General features: G+C 50.2%; 1 protein-coding gene across 2 annotated transcripts in view; it reads left to right on the top strand.

The window, feature by feature from the left end:
• Positions 1 to 16753, top strand: part of LOC134356973 (solute carrier family 41 member 1) — a 79655-nt gene that overhangs the window by 21176 nt on the left and 41726 nt on the right. The gene's annotated exons all lie outside the window — the stretch shown is intronic.

The following is a 16753-nucleotide window of genomic DNA, read 5'->3' as shown; positions in this document are numbered from 1 at the left end:
AACCATCAGGTCCCACACCACCAGAGTCAGGAACAGTTATTACTCCTCAACCATCAGGTCCCACACCACCAGGTTCAGGAACAGTTATTACCCTACAGCCAACAGGTCCCACACCACCAGGTTCAGGAACAGTTATGACCCTCCAACCATCAGATCCCACACCACCAGGTTCAGGAACAGTTATTACCCCTCAACCATCAGATCCCAGACCACCAGGTTCAGGAACAGTTATCACCCCTCAACCATCAGATCCCACACCACCAGGTTCAGGAACAGTTATGACCCTCCAACCATCAGATCCCACACCACCAGGTTCAGGAACAGTTATTACCCCTCAACCATCAGATCCCAGACCACCAGGTTCAGGAACAGTTATCACCCCTCAACCATCAGATCCCACAGCACCAGGTTCAGGAACAGTTATTGCCCCTCAACCATCAGGTCCCACACCACCAGGTTCAGGAACAGTTATTACCCCTCAACCATCAGGTCCCACACCACCAGGTTCAGGAACAGTTATTACCCCTCAACCATCAGGTCCCACACCACCAGGTTCAGGAACAGTTATTACCCTACAACCATCAGGTCCCACACCACCAGGTTCAGGAACAGTTATCACCCCTCAACCATCAGGTCCCACACCACCAGGTTCAGGAACAGTTATCACCCCTCAACCATCAGGTCCCACACCACCAGGTTCAGGAACAGTTATTACCCTACAACCATCAGGTCCCACACCACCAGGTTCAGGAACAGTTAGTACCCCTCAACCATCATGTCCCAGACCACCAGCTTCAGGAACAGTTATTGCCCTACAACCATCAGGTCCCACACCACCACGTTTAGGAACAGTTATTACCCAACAACCATCAGGTCCCACACCACCAGGTTCAGGAACAGTTATCACCCCTCAACCATCAGATCCCACACCACCAGGTTCAGGAACAGTTATTGCCCCTCAACCATCAGGTCCCACACCACCAGGTTCAGGAACAGTTATTACCCTACAACCATCAGGTCCCACACAACCAGGTTCAGGAACAGTTATTACCCCTCAACCATCAGGTCCCACACCACCAGGTTCAGGAACAGTTATTACCCCTCAACCATCAGGTCCCACTCCACCAGGTTCAGGAACAGTTATTACCCCTCAACCATCAGGTCCCACACCACCAGAGTCAGGAACAGTTATTACTCCTCAACCATCAGGTCCCACACCACCAGGTTCAGGAACAGTTATTACCCCTCAACCATCAGGTCCCACACCACCAGGTTCAGGAACAGTTATTACCCCTCAACCATCAGGTCCCACACCAGCAGGTTCAGGAACAGTTATTACCCTACAACCATCAGGTCCCACACCACCAGGTTCAGGAACAGTTATTACCCCTCAACCATCAGGTCCCACACCACCAGGTTCAGGAACAGTTATTACCCCTCAACCATCAGGTCCCACACCACCAGGTTCAGAAACAGTTATCACCCCTCAACCATCAGGTCCCACACCACCAGGTTCAGGAACAGTTATCACCCCTCAACCATCAGGTCCCACACCACCAGGTTCAGGAACAGTTATTACCCTACAACCATCAGGTCCCACACCACCAGGTTCAGGAACAGTTAGTACCCCTCAACCATCAGGTCCCACACCACCAGGTTCAGGAACAGTTATTACCCCTCAACCATCAGGTCCCACACCACCAGGTTCAGGAACAGTTATCACCCCTCAACCATCAGGTCCCACACCACCAGGTTCAGGAACAGTTATTACCCTACAACCGTCAGGTCCCACACCACCAGGTTCAGGAACAGTTAGTACCCCTCAACCATCAGGTCCCACACCACCAGGTTCAGGAACAGTTATTACCCCTCAACCATCAGGTCCCACACCACCAGGTTCAGGAACAGTTATTCCCTACAACCATCAGGTCGCACACCACCAGGTTCAGGAACAGTTATTACCCCTCAACCATCAGGTCCCACACCACCAGGTTCAGGAACAGTTATTACCCCTCAACCATCAGGTCCCACACCACCAGGTTCAGGAACAGTTATCACCCCTCAACCATCAGGTCCCACACCACCAGGTTCAGGAACAGTTATCACCCCTCAACCATCAGGTCCCACACCACCAGGTTCAGGAACAGTTATTACCCTACAACCGTCAGGTCCCACACCACCAGGTTCAGGAACAGTTAGTACCCCTCAACCATCAGGTCCCACACCACCAGGTTCAGGAACAGTTATTACCCCTCAACCATCAGGTCCCACACCACCAGGTTCAGGAACAGTTATTACCCTACAACCATCAGGTCGCACACCACCAGGTTCAGGAACAGTTATTACCCCTCAACCATCAGGTCCCACACCACCAGGTTCAGGAACAGTTATTACCCCTCAACCATCAGGTCCCACACCACCAGGTTCAGGAACAGTTATTACCCCTCAACCATCAGGTCCCACACAACCAGGTTCATGAACAGTTATCACCCCTCAACCATCAGGTCCTACACCACCAGGTTCAGGAACAGTTATCACCCCTCAACCATCAGGTCCCACACCACCAGGTTCAGGAACAGTTATTACCCTACAACCATCAGGTCCCACACCACCAGGTTCAGGAACAGTTATTACCCCTCAACCATCAGGTCCCACACCACCAGGTTCAGGAACAGTTATTACCCCTCAACCTTCAGGTCCCACACCACCAGGTTCAGGAACAGTTATTATCCCTCAACCATCAGGTCCCGCACCACCAGGTTCGGGAACAGTTATTACCCCTCAACCATCATGTCCCTGACCACCAGCTTCAGGAACAGTTATTGCCCTACAACCATCAGGTCCCACACCACCAGGTTTAGGAACAGTTATTACCCAACAACCATCAGGTCCCACACCACCAGGTTCAGGAACAGTTATCACCCCTCAACCATCAGATCCCACACCACCAGGTTCAGGAACAGTTATTGCCCCTCAACCATCAGGTCCCACACCACCAGGTTCAGGAACAGTTATTACCCTACAACCATCAGGTCCCACACCACCAGGTTCAGGAACAGTTAGTACCCCTCAACCGTCAGGTCCCACACCACCAGGTTGAGGAACAGTTATTACCCCTCAACCATCAGGTCCCACACCACCAGGTTCAGGAACAGTTATTACCCCTCAACCGTCAGGTCCCACACCACCAGGTTCAGGAACAGTTATTACCCCTCAACCATCAGGTCCCACACCACCAGGTTCAGGAACAGTTATTACCCCTCAACCATCATGTCCCAGACCACCAGGTACAGGAACAGTTATTGCCCTACAACCATCAGGTCCCACACCACCAGGTTCAGGAACAGTTATTACCCAACAACCATCAGGTCCCACAGCACCAGGTTCAGGAACAGTTATCACCCCTCAACCATCAGATCCCACACCACCAGGTTCAGGAACAGTTATTGCCCCTCAACCATCAGGTCCCACACCACCAGGTTCAGGAACAGTTATTACCCCTCAACCATCAGGTCCCACACCACCAGAGTCAGGAACAGTTATTACTCCTCAACCATCAGGTCCCACACCACCAGGTTCAGGAACAGTTATTACCCTACAGCCAACAGGTCCCACACCACCAGGTTCAGGAACAGTTATGACCCTCCAACCATCAGATCCCACACCACCAGGTTCAGGAACAGTTATTACCCCTCAACCATCAGATCCCAGACCACCAGGTTCAGGAACAGTTATCACCCCTCAACCATCAGATCCCACACCACCAGGTTCAGGAACAGTTATGACCCTCCAACCATCAGATCCCACACCACCAGGTTCAGGAACAGTTATTACCCCTCAACCATCAGATCCCAGACCACCAGGTTCAGGAACAGTTATCACCCCTCAACCATCAGATCCCACAGCACCAGGTTCAGGAACAGTTATTGCCCCTCAACCATCAGGTCCCACACCACCAGGTTCAGGAACAGTTATTACCCCTCAACCATCAGGTCCCACACCACCAGGTTCAGGAACAGTTATTACCCCTCAACCATCAGGTCCCACACCACCAGGTTCAGGAACAGTTATTACCCTACAACCATCAGGTCCCACACCACCAGGTTCAGGAACAGTTATCACCCCTCAACCATCAGGTCCCACACCACCAGGTTCAGGAACAGTTATCACCCCTCAACCATCAGGTCCCACACCACCAGGTTCAGGAACAGTTATTACCCTACAACCATCAGGTCCCACACCACCAGGTTCAGGAACAGTTATTACCCCTCAACCATCAGGTCCCACACCACCAGGTTCAGGAACAGTTATTGCCCCTCAACCATCAGGTCCCACACCACCAGGTTCAGGAACAGTTATTACCCTACAACCATCAGGTCCCACACCACCAGGTTCAGGAACAGTTAGTACCCCTCAACCGTCAGGTCCCACACCACCAGGTTGAGGAACAGTTATTACCCCTCAACCATCAGGTCCCACACCACCAGGTTCAGGAACAGTTAGTACCCCTCAACCGTCAGGTCCCACACCACCAGGTTCAGGAACAGTTATTACCCCTGAACAGTTAGGTCCCACACCACCAGGTTCAGGAACAGTTATTACCCCTCAACCGTCAGGTCCCACACCACCAGGTTCAGGAACAGTTATTACCCCTCAACCATCAGGTCCCACACCACCAGGTTCAGGAACAGTTATTATCCCTCAACCATCAGGTCCCGCACCACCAGGTTCGGGAACAGTTATTACCCCTCAACCATCATGTCCCTGACCACCAGCTTCAGGAACAGTTATTGCCCTACAACCATCAGGTCCCACACCACCAGGTTTAGGAACAGTTATTACCCAACAACCATCAGGTCCCACACCACCAGGTTCAGGAACAGTTATCACCCCTCAACCATCAGATCCCACACCACCAGGTTCAGGAACAGTTATTGCCCCTCAGCCATCAGGTCCCACACCACCAGGTTCAGGAACAGTTATTACCCTACAACCATCAGGTCCCACACCACCAGGTTCAGGAACAGTTAGTACCCCTCAACCGTCAGGTCCCACACCACCAGGTTGAGGAACAGTTATTACCCCTCAACCATCAGGTCCCACACCACCAGGTTCAGGAACAGTTATTACCCCTCAACCGTCAGGTCCCACACCACCAGGTTCAGGAACAGTTATTACCCCTCAACCATCAGGTCCCACACCACCAGGTTCAGGAACAGTTATTACCCCTCAACCATCATGTCCCAGACCACCAGGTTCAGGAACAGTTATTGCCCTACAACCATCAGGTCCCACACCACCAGGTTCAGGAACAGTTATTACCCAACAACCATCAGGTCCCACACCACCAGGTTCAGGAACAGTTATCACCCCTCAACCATCAGATCCCACACCACCAGGTTCAGGAACAGTTATTGCCCCTCAACCATCAGGTCCCACACCACCAGGTTCAGGAACAGTTATTACCCTACAACCATCAGGTCCCACACCACCAGGTTCAGGAACAGTTATTACCCCTCAACCATCAGGTCCCACACCACCAGAGTCAGGAACAGTTATTACTCCTCAACCATCAGGTCCCACACCACCAGGTTCAGGAACAGTTATTACCCTACAGCCAACAGGTCCCACACCACCAGGTTCAGGAACAGTTATGACCCTCCAACCATCAGATCCCACACCACCAGGTTCAGGAACAGTTATTACCCCTCAACCATCAGATCCCAGACCACCAGGTTCAGGAACAGTTATCACCCCTCAACCATCAGATCCCACACCACCAGGTTCAGGAACAGTTATGACCCTCCAACCATCAGATCCCACACCACCAGGTTCAGGAACAGTTATTACCCCTCAACCATCAGATCCCAGACCACCAGGTTCAGGAACAGTTATCACCCCTCAACCATCAGATCCCACAGCACCAGGTTCAGGAACAGTTATTGCCCCTCAACCATCAGGTCCCACACCACCAGGTTCAGGAACAGTTATTACCCCTCAACCATCAGGTCCCACACCACCAGGTTCAGGAACAGTTATTACCCCTCAACCATCAGGTCCCACACCACCAGGTTCAGGAACAGTTATTACCCTACAACCATCAGGTCCCACACCACCAGGTTCAGGAACAGTTATCACCCCTCAACCATCAGGTCCCACACCACCAGGTTCAGGAACAGTTATCACCCCTCAACCATCAGGTCCCACACCACCAGGTTCAGGAACAGTTATTACCCTACAACCATCAGGTCCCACACCACCAGGTTCAGGAACAGTTAGTACCCCTCAACCATCAGGTCCCACACCACCAGGTTCAGGAACAGTTATTGCCCCTCAACCATCAGGTCCCACACCACCAGGTTCAGGAACAGTTATTACCCTACAACCATCAGGTCCCACACCACCAGGTTCAGGAACAGTTAGTACCCCTCAACCGTCAGGTCCCACACCACCAGGTTGAGGAACAGTTATTACCCCTCAACCATCAGGTCCCACACCACCAGGTTCAGGAACAGTTAGTACCCCTCAACCGTCAGGTCCCACACCACCAGGTTCAGGAACAGTTATTACCCCTCAACCGTCAGGTCCCACACCACCAGGTTCAGGAACAGTTATTACCCCTCAACCGTCAGGTCCCACACCACCAGGTTCAGGAACAGTTATTACCCCTCAACCATCAGGTCCCACACCACCAGGTTCAGGAACAGTTATTACCCCTCAACCATCATGTCCCAGACCACCAGGTTCAGGAACAGTTATTGCCCTACAACCATCAGGTCCCACACCACCAGGTTCAGGAACAGTTATTACCCAACAACCATCAGGTCCCACACCACCAGGTTCAGGAACAGTTATCACCCCTCAACCATCAGATCCCACACCACCAGGTTCAGGAACAGTTATTGCCCCTCAACCATCAGGTCCCACACCACCAGGTTCAGGCACAGTTATTACCCTACAACCATCAGGTCCCACACCACCAGGTTCAGGAACAGTTATTACCCCTCAACCATCAGGTCCCACTCCACCAGGTTCAGGAACAGTTATTACCCCTCAACCATCAGGTCCCACACCACCAGAGTCAGGAACAGTTATTACTCCTCAACTATCAGGTCCCACACCACCAGGTTCAGGAACAGTTATTACCCTACAACCAACAGGTCCCACACCACCAGGTTCAGGAACAGTTATGACCCTCCAACCATCAGATCCCACACCACCAGGTTCAGGAACAGTTATTACCCCTCAACCATCAGATCCCACACCACCAGGTTCAGGAACAGTTATCACCCCTCAACCATCAGATCCCACACCACCAGGTTCAGGAACAGTTATTGCCCCTCAACCATCAGGTCCCACACCACCATGTTCAGGAACAGTTATTACCCCTCAACCATCAGGTCCCACACCACCAGGTTCAGGAACAGTTATTACCCCTCAACCATCAGGTCCCACACCACCAGGTTCAGGAACAGTTATTACCCCTCAACCATCAGGTCCCACACCAGCAGGTTCAGGAACAGTTATTACCCTACAACCATCAGGTCCCACACCACCAGGTTCAGGAACAGTTATTACCCCTCAACCATCAGGTCCCACACCACCAGGTTCAGGAACAGTTATTACCCCTCAACCATCAGGTCCCACACCACCAGGTTCAGGAACAGTTATCACCCCTCAACCATCAGGTCCCACACCACCAGGTTCAGGAACAGTTATTGCCCCTCAACCATCAGGTCCCACACCACCAGGTTCAGGAACAGTTATTACCCTACAACCATCAGGTTCCACACCACCAGGTTCAGGAACAGTTATTACCCCTCAACCATCAGGTCCCACTCCACCAGGTTCAGGAACAGTTATTACCCCTCAACCATCAGGTCCCACACCACCAGATTCAGGAACAGTTATTACCCCTCAACCATCAGGTCCCACACCACCAGGTTCAGGAACAGTTATTACCCTACAACCAACAGGTCCCACACCACCAGGTTCAGGAACAGTTATGACCCTCCAACCATCAGATCCCACACCACCAGGTTCAGGAACAGTTATTACCCCTCAACCATCAGATCCCACACCACCAGGTTCAGGAACAGTTATCACTCCTCAATCATCAGATCCCACACCACCAGGTTCAGGAACAGTTATTGCCCCTCAACCATCAGGTCCCACACCACCAGGTTCAGGAACAGTTATTACCCTACAACCATCAGGTCCCACACCACCAGGTTCAGGAACAGTTATTACCCCTCAACCGTCAGGTCCCACACCACCAGGTTCAGGAACAGTTATTGCCCCTCAACCATCAGGTCCCACACCACCAGGTTCAGGAACAGTTATTACCCTACAACCATCAGGTCCCACACCACCAGGTTCAGGAACAGTTAGTACCCCTCAACCGTCAGGTCCCACACCACCAGGTTCAGGAATAGTTATTATCCCTCAACCATCAGGTCCCGCACCACCAGGTTCAGGAACAGTTATTACCCCTCAACCATCAGGTCCCTCACCACCAGGTTCAGGAACAGTTATTACCCCTCAACCGTCAAGTCCCATACCACCAGGTTCAGGAACAGTTATTACCCCTCAACCGTCAGGTGCCACACCACCAGGTTCAGGAACAGTTAGTACCCCTCAACCGTCAGGTCCCACACCACCAGGTTCAGGAACAGTTATTACCCCTCAACCGTCAGGTCCCACACCACCAGGTTCAGGAACAGTTAGTACCCCTCAACCGTCAGGTCCCACACCACCAGGTTCAGGAACAGTTATTACCCCTCAACCGTCAGGTCCCACACCACCAGGTTCAGGAACAGTTATTACCCCTCAACCATCAGGTCCCACACCACCAGGTTCAGGAACAGTTATTACCCCTCAACCATCAGGTCCCACACCACCAGGTTCAGGAACAGTTATTACCCCTCAACCATCAGGTCCCACACCACCAGGTTCAGGAACAGTTATTACCCCTCAACCATCAGGTCCCACACCACCGGGTTCAGGAACAGTTATTAAACCTCAACCATCAGGTCCCACACCACCAGGCTCAGGAACAGTTATTACCCGTCAACCATCAGGCTTTCAAACCAGAGGGGATAACTTCACTCAACTTCACTCACTCCATCACCAAGCGGTTATCACAACCTACGGACTCACTTTCAAGGACTCTTCATCTCATCTGCTCGATATTTGTTGCTTACTTATTTAATATTATTATTATTTCTTTTTGTATTTGCACAGTGTGTTGTCTTTTGCACTTTGGTTGAACACCCAGTTTCTGTGATCTTTCAATGCTTCTGTTATGGTTATTATTCCATTATGGATAATTGAGAATGCTCACAAGAAAATGAATCTCAGGAGTGTGTATGGTGATGTATATGTACTTTGATAATAAATTTACTTTGACCATTGAACACAATTGGGATTAAAACTGGTATTATTGTCACATGTAGCAAGATATAGTGAAGAACTTGTCTTGCATTCTGCTTATTCAGATCAGATCGTTACACTGTGCCCTGCAGGAGATGCACAGAATGCTGCAGGAACTCAGCCAGTCAGGCAGGATCCATGGAGGGAAGAGGACAGTCGACGTTCTGAGCCGAGACACCTCTTCAGGGCCGGATGCTCCCTGGTGCAGTGAGTTCCTCCAGCACCTCGTGCCTGAATCGGAAGTTGGTTTGGCAATAGGAAAGAAGAGGCTAACGGCCGAGGGTCTCGGCCCAACTGTTTATTCTCCAAAGATGCTGCCTGACCTGCAGGGTTCCTCCAGCATTTTGTGTGTGTTGCTCTGGATTTCCAACATCTGCAGAATCTTTGTGTTTATAGTGCTTAAGGATGTAATAACCGGGGGGGTGGGGGCGGAGTGTGGGAGGATACCCACCTGAGCAGTCTATACTCCAACGTAACACGGAGAACCGCACTCTGAAAATCCTTGCACAGAGTGCCCTCGGACAGAGAATCCTGCAAAAGGTAGTGGATTCGGCCAGTACGTCATGAGCAAAGCCCTCCCATCATTGAGCACAACTATATGGAGCGCTGTAGCAGGAAAGCAGTGTCCATCATCAGAGATCCCCACCTCCCAGGCCATGCTCTCTTCTCACTGCTGCCGTCAGATAGGAGGTACAGGAGCCTCAGGACTCGCACCAGCCAGGTTCAAGAACAGTTACTACCCCTCAACCATCAGGCTCTTGAACAAAAGGGGGTAACTACACTCAATTGCCCCATCATTGAGATGTTCCCACAGCCAATGATCTCACTTTAGGGACTCTAACTCCTGTCCTCATTATTTATTGCTATTTATTTACATTTGCGTTTTCACAGTTTGTTGTCTTCCACACTCTGGTTGACCTTTCATTGACCCTGCTGTAGTTCATATTCTATAGATTTGCTGAGGATGTCAACAAGAAAATGAATCTGGGGGTTGTATTTGGTGACATATCTGTACTCTGATAATAAAATTTACATTGAACTTTTGATCTTCAGACTAGCAGAGGGGCAGAGTGCCTTACCTTACATTCCTTTGGTAGAGACTGATCTCCTCCCGGCCAACCTTATTAGTGCTTCCAAAACGCATCACCTCACATTTATCTGGATTAAACTCCATCCGCCATTTTGCAGCCACTACACTGATATCACCCTGTGGGCTAAGAGCACCCTTCACAGTGTCGCCAAACTCACTAATCCTGCAAACACACCGACCCTGCCCCCTGCAGCCACACCCACACCAGACCACGGGGCACTCAATGACGATGAATTGAGGGTGGAGGGACGGAGTCGGCCTGCCTCTGTGGGGCAGTGACCTGCTTGGCAGCTGTTGTTGTTGTTTGCGTTGTTCTATTCAGTTCGCTCTGTTGGAGCCTAAATGAGCGGAGAGATTTGTGGGCTGCCCCCAGCACCTCCTCGGGGTATCTTGGCCATTAACACAATTAATCTATTTCACAAACAAGAGAAAATCTGCGGATGCTGGAAATCGGAGCATGATTTTGTGTGTGTTGCTCGGCCTGTTTCAACGTGTGTTTCCTTGTCAGAGAAGTGTACACAATATAAATCCTGAAATGCTTTCTCTTCACAATCATCCACGAAAAAAGGAGTGCCCCAAAGAATGAATGACAGTTAAATGTTAGAACCCCAAAGTCCCCCCCATCTCCCCTCCCTCCCGCGCGTAAGCGACAGCAAGCAACGATCCCCCCTCCCCCCACCAGCGAGAAAATCCAATGGCACCCGTCACCGAGCACGCAAGCGTGAGCAAAGCAACAGCAAAGACATGGACTTGCAGTTACCCCAAAGACTACTTGTTCACCCGGTATTCGACATACCACAGGCTCTCTCTCTTCCTAATAAGAGAGAAAGGGGTGTCTCCGTTTTCACAATGAGCGGGGAGACATAACAAGCAACTTGCTGGTTTATGACGTTAAAAGTCCATTGCGTCACTTTTGCCGAGCCCTATGCCCAAAGATCTCAGGTCACTGGGCACACAGCCAAAGATCTTCGACCTCCCACGACACACTGACCTTCGATCCACCTATCTCCAGAGCTGCGAGATCCTAGGCCTCCAAATGCGAGCAAAACTCTTAGGCCACACCCTTGGCACGTCGGGTAGCGGCCAGTTGTGAAACCCCGAGAGCGGGTCCCATTCCGGCAAAGAACAGTAGTCAGTGTGTAACTCCAGGTCAGGGTCTTCAAAAGAGCCCTGAAAGGAAAAAATAAAGATATTAAAGATGGAAATGGCGCTGTTTCCAAAGATGCAAGCAAAAGAGTCGTTGCTTAGCGCCATCTTCTTCCCTCAGGCTGGGAGACCAATGAATACCCTGTCACCAGTGAGGTCTCGTCACTCGGACAGCGAGCTGTTTACTGTTTACCTGTGCTACGCACTTCACATTCATTTTTAAATTATATTTTAACATATTTATGGTAATATTTTGTTTAATGTGCTGTGTGATGCACTGTGGTCTGGAGGGACGTTGCTTCATTCAGCTGTATATAGGCATGGTCAGATGACAGTACACCTGAACTTGAACTTCAGCAGTCAGGGTCCTGAGCAAAGGAGCTGTAACACCCTGCGAGACGTTAGTGAGACCACACCTGGAGCATTGTCTGCAGTTCTGACCATCACATTCTATGCCAATAAAGCATAGGGGAGAATCAGCCCATCGAGTCTGCAGCACCATTCCAACACGGCTGATTTATTATCTCTCTCAATTCTGTTCTCCTACCTCCTTCCTGTAACCTTTAATGCCCTGACTAATCAAGAACCTATCAACTTCCACATTAAATACACTCAATGACTTGGCCTTCACATCCATCTGTTGCAATCAATACCCTCGTTTGTCTGCCTGGTATCTCATGTTCCCTCAGTGTTTCCAGGAAGTTTATTATATCAGGTAACATTTTTAGTTCAAGTTTATTGTCATTTTAAACTTACACCCACATACGCATACCGCCAAATGAAGCAACATTCCTCCAGGTCAAAGTGCACAACACAGTGCATAGAATATTTAATATTACTTTACATGGTGTGTCTGAGTTTATATATATATATGTGTGGGTGGAGAATTGGTTAGCAGACAGGAAGCAAAGAGTGGGAATAAACGGGACCTTTTCAGAATGGCAGGCGGTGACTAGTGGGGTACCGCAAGGCTCAGTGCTGGGACCCCAGTTGTTTACAATATATATTAATGACTTGGATGAGGGAATTAAATGCAGCATCTCCAAGTTTGCGGATGACACGAAGCTGGGTGGCAGTGTTAGCAGTGAGGAGGATGCTAAGAGGATGCAGGGTGACTTGGATAGGTTGGGTGAGTGGGCAAACTCATGGCAGATGCAATTTAATGTGGATAAATGTGAAGTTATCCACTTTGGTGGCAAAAATAGGAAAACAGATTATTATCTGAATGGTGGCCGATTAGGAAAAGGGGAGGTGCAACGAGACCTGGGTGTCATTATACACCAGTCATTGAAAGTGGGCATGCAGGTACAGCAGGCGGTGAAAAAGGCGAACGGTATGCTGGCATTTATAGCGAGAGGATTCGAGTACAGGAGCAGGGAGGTACTACTGCAGTTGTACAAGGCCTTGGTGAGACCACACCTGGAGTATTGTGTGCAGTTTTGGTCCCCTAATCTGAGGAAAGACATCTTTGCCATAGAGGGAGTACAAAGAAGGTTCACCAGATTGATTCCTGGGATGGCAGGTCTTTCATATGAAGAAAGACTGGATGAACTGGGCTTGTACTCGTTGGAATTTAGAAGATTGAGAGGGGATCTGATTGAAACGTATAAGATCCTAAAGGGATTGGACAGGCTAGATGCGGGAAGATTGTTCCCAATGTTGGGGAGGTCCAGAACGAGGGGTCACAGTTTGAGGATAGAGGGGAAGCCTTTTAGGACCGAGATTAGGAAAAACTTCTTCACACAGAGAGTGGTGAATCTGTGGAATTCTCTGCCACAGCAAACTGTTGAGGCCAGTTCATTAGCTATGTTTAAAAGGAAGTTAGATATGGCCCTTGTGGCTACAGGGGTCAGGGGGTATGGAGGGAAGGCTGGGTTTCTGAGTTGGATGATCAGCCATGATCATAATAAATGGCGGTGCAGGCTCGAAGGGCCGAATGGCCTACTCCTGCACCTATTTTCTATGTTTCTATATAAAACTATATACAACTATACATATGTAGTTAGGATGCCTAAGACTTTTGCACAGTACTGTAGTAATTTTATGTATTGCACTGTACTGCTGCCACAAAAAAAAAGTTCATGACTTATGTGAGTGATTCTGATGTGGGTCTCCATTGTGAACTGGGAGTGGGAAGGGGGCAGGGAGAGGGGAATCGTTGGGAAAGGGGAAGGGAGAGGGGAGGGTGTGGGAAGCACCAGAGAGACATTCTGTAATGATCAATAAATCAATTGTTTACCAACAAATGACCTTCCCTAGTGTGTCAGGGCTGTGTCTGCATCATGCCCACCCACGCCCCCAGCACCTGACCCACACCCCTCTGACACTCGACCCACACACCTCTGACACTCGTCCTATACTCCTCTGACACCTGACCCACACCCCCCTGACACCCGACCCACACCCCTCTGACACCCATCCCACACCCCTCTGACACCCGACCCACACACCCTAACACTCGACCCACACACCTCTGACACCTGACCCACACCCCTCTGACACTTGTCCTATACTCCTCTGACACCTGACCCACACCCCCCTGACACCCGACCCACACCCCTCTGACACCCGACCCACACCCCCCTGACACCTGACCCACACCCCTCTGACACCTGACCCACACCCCCCGACACCCGACCCACACCCCTCTGACACCCGACCCACACCCCCCTGACACCTGACCCACACCCCTCTGACACCTGACCCACACCCCCCTGACACCTGACCCACACCCCTCTGCCACCCGTCCTATACTCCTCTGATACCTGACCCACACCCCCCTGACACCCGTCCTATACTCCTCTGATACCTGACCCACACCCCCGACACCCGACCCACACCCATCTGACACCCATCCCACAACCACTCTGACATCTGACCCACACCTCTCTGACACCCGACCCACACCCTTCTGACACCAGACCCACACACCTCTGACACCCAACCCACACCCCTCTGACATCCGACCCACACCCCTCTGATGTCTGACCCACACTTCTCTGACACCTGATCCCCACCCCTCCCACGGCCCTCCACCCTCACCATTCCCAACATCCTTTGCTCCCGCCAGATTTACAAACTCATGACATATGCCTGTCATATTAAACCTGATTCTGATTGATTCTGGGTGAAATAGAGACCCCACTGATGATTCGAGGTAAACAGAGACCCTGATGATGATTCTGGATGAAACAGATACCCCGATGATGATTCTGGATGGTACAGAGACCCTGATGATGATTCTGGATGGAACAGAGACCCCGATGATGATTCTGGGTGGAATAAAGATCCCGATGATGATTCTGGGTGGAATAAAGATCCCGATGATGATTCTGGGTGGAATAGAGACCCCGATGATGATTCTGGGTGGAATAGAGACCCCGATGATGATTCTGGGTGGAATAAAGATCCCGATGATGATTCTGGGTGGAATAGAGACCCCGATGATGATTCTGGGTGGAATAGAGACCCCAATGATGATTCTGGGTGGAATAAAGATCCCGATGATGATTCTGGATGGAATAGTGACCCCGATGATGATTCTGGGTGGAATAGAGACCACAATGATGATTCTGGATGGAACAGAGACCCCGATGATGATTCTGGGTGGAATAAAGATCCCGATGATGATTCTGGGTGGAATAAAGATCCCGATGATGATTCTGGGTGGAATAAAGATCCCGATGATGATTCTGGGTGGAATAGAGACCCCAATGATGATTCTGGGTGGAATAAAGATCCCGATGATGATTCTGGGTGGAATAAAGATCCTGATGATGATTCTGGGTGGAATAGAGACCCCGATGATGATTCTGGGTGGAATAGAGACCACGATGATGATTCTGGATGGAATAGTGACCCCGATGATGATTCTGGGTGGAATAGAGACCACGATGATGATTCTGGATGGAACAGAGATCCCGATGATGATTCTGGATGGAACAGAGATCCTGATGATAATTCTGGGTGGAATAGAGACCCCGATGATGATTCTGGATGGAACAGAGACCCCGATGATGATTCTGGATGGAATAGTGACCACGATGATGATTCTGGGTGGAATAGAGACCCCAATGACCTTCTCAGCAATCCTTTGTAGGGACAGTCTACCACCAGTAAAGCCCTCCCCACCATTGCGCACATCTACATGAAATATCGCAGGAAAGAAGCATCCATCATCAGGGGCCCCCACCACCCAGGACAACCCCTCTCATCACTGCTGCCATCAGGAGGAAGGTACAGGAGCATCAGGACTCTTCACTTTGTAGGACTCTTCATCTCATGGTCTTGATATTTATTCGTTATTATTGTTTTTGTATTTGCTCAGTTTGTTGTCTTTTGCACTATTGTTGTTTGTCCGTCCTGTTGGGTGCAGTCTGTCATTGATTCTATTATGGTTCTTGTGTTTACTGACTAAGCCCACAAGAAAATGAATCTCAGGGTTGTATATGATGACATGTATGTACTTTGATAGTAAATCTACTTTCAACTTTGACTTTCAGTCACTACAGGAAGGATGTGGAAACCATAGAAAGGGTGCAGAGGAGATTTACAAGGATGTTGCCTGGATTTTCCCCAGGGCTGAAATGGCTAGTACGAGAGAGCACAGTTTAAGGTGCTGGGGAGTAGGTACAGAGGAGATGTCGGGGTTTAAGATTTTTTACGTAGAGTGGTGAGTACATGGAATGGGCTGCCGGTGATGGTGGTGGAGGAGAAACGATAGGGTCTTTTAAGAAACTTTTGGATAAGTACATGGAGCTAAGAAAAATAGAGGGCTATGGGTAACCCCAGATAATCTCTAAGGTAAGGACATGTTCGGCACAGCTTTGTGGGCCGAAGGGCCTGTATTGTGCTGCAGGTTTTCTATGTTTCGATGCCCGGCCACTCTCGTACCAGACGGAGATGCATCTGGTCCGGGCACACTCGAGGGGAGGGTGTTCCTGTAAAATTTAGTGAAGGGGGGTGAGCCCCAAACTCCTGTGCTTTCTTCACCAAAGAGGTAGTGTTGCGGGAGCAGGTGACATTGTCAGTTACGTGCGCGGCCGGAAACTCGAGTCTCCTGACTCTCCACGGTGGAGCAGTGAG

The sequence above is a fragment of the Mobula hypostoma genome, chromosome 15 (genome assembly GCF_963921235.1).
Source record: "Mobula hypostoma chromosome 15, sMobHyp1.1, whole genome shotgun sequence".
NCBI lineage: Eukaryota > Metazoa > Chordata > Chondrichthyes > Myliobatiformes > Myliobatidae > Mobula > Mobula hypostoma.
This window is presented reverse-complemented; position numbering and strand designations above follow the sequence as displayed.